This window comes from Ranitomeya variabilis, chromosome 2 (genome assembly GCF_051348905.1).
Source record: "Ranitomeya variabilis isolate aRanVar5 chromosome 2, aRanVar5.hap1, whole genome shotgun sequence".
Lineage (NCBI taxonomy): Eukaryota > Metazoa > Chordata > Amphibia > Anura > Dendrobatidae > Ranitomeya > Ranitomeya variabilis.
In genome coordinates, this window is record NC_135233.1 from 593132206 (window position 1) to 593133522 (window position 1317).

At 46.4% G+C, this 1317-nt stretch overlaps 1 long non-coding RNA gene across 1 annotated transcript; it reads right to left on the reverse strand.

Moving 5' to 3' along the window:
• Nucleotides 1–299: 299 nt before the first annotated feature.
• On the reverse strand, nt 300–929 carry LOC143809749 (uncharacterized). The gene is made up of 3 exons (XR_013222435.1): nt 880–929; nt 633–783; nt 300–428 (listed from the first exon to the last, which is right to left on the reverse strand). It is a non-coding gene; the product is annotated as an uncharacterized LOC143809749 (long non-coding RNA).
• Between the last annotated feature and the right edge of the window lie 388 nt (nt 930–1317).

Sequence of the window (1317 nt, forward strand, 5' to 3'; positions counted from 1 at the left end):
GAGTCACCAGAGGTCAGGAGCTGGATGCAAGGCAGAATACTCTAGCACAGACTGAAGGCTGGGGTGGAGTTTTATAGCAGGAAGACACAGTGCACATGAGACCAAAGACGCCATCTTGTAAAAGGGCAGTAATGCACACAAAGGTAATAAAAAAATTTCAGATTCCTGACATTACTCCCTCCTTAGAAGCGGCCTCAGGACGATCCTGGACCTGGTTTCTCAGGGAATCTCTGATGAAAACAAGAAATCTTCTGTTGGGCATTGATGTTTTCCACAGGTTCCCAAGAGTCTTCCTCAGGGGGATATCCCTGCCATCTTATCAGATATTGGAGCCGATTCCTGCGAATCCTGGAATCAATAATTTCCTCCACCACAAATTGTTCTTGCCCATCAATCACCACAGGCTGCGGAGGTGGCACAACACGTCCCTGGAAGGTATTAGGAGATACAGGCTTTAGTAAAGATACATGAAAAACTGGGAGTACCTTCATAGTCCTAGGCAGCTTCAGCAGGCAGGCCACAGAGCTCACAATACTGTTGATCTTGAAAGGGCCAATGAATTTCTGTCCAAGTTTTTGTGAAGGAACGTTTAACTTCAGATTCTTAGTTGCTAACCACACGGAATCTCCAACCTTGAACATGGGTGCAGGTTTACGGAATCTATCATCCGATCTCTTATAACGTTCTTGAGCTGTGGTCAGGGATTCCTTCAGAACCTCCAGATTTTGCCTCATCGCAGTCAGCCTTTCCTCCACTGCCGGAACCGGAGAATTAATTGGAGACCTAGGTAAAATACACGGATGATAACCCAGATTGGCAAAGAAAGGTGTAAATTTAGTGGAGGCGCTCTGAGAATTGTTATATGAAAATTCGGCTAACGGCAGCAACTCCAACCAATCATCCTGGAGATGGCTGACATAGCATCTTAGATATTGTTCCAGCGTCTGGTTGGTACGCTCAGTCTGACCATTTGTCTGGGGATGGTAAGCGGAAGAGAGACAGACATTAATATTGAGTGCAGAGCAAAAGCCCTTCCAGAATCTTGAAGTGAACTGCACTCCATGGTCAGAGATGATCTCATCCGGAACCCCATGCAACCGAAAGACATTCTGTATAACCAAGTTCACTGTATCTTTAGCTGAGGGGAGGCCGGTGCATGGAACAAAATGAGCAGCTTTAGTCAGGTGATCAACTACCACCATGATTGTATTCATGCCCCCCGATGTAGGCAGCTCCACAATAAAGTCCATTGATATAGACCCCCAAGGGCAGGATGGAACAGGTAATGGTTGTAGAAGACCCGTAGGTGCCACATGA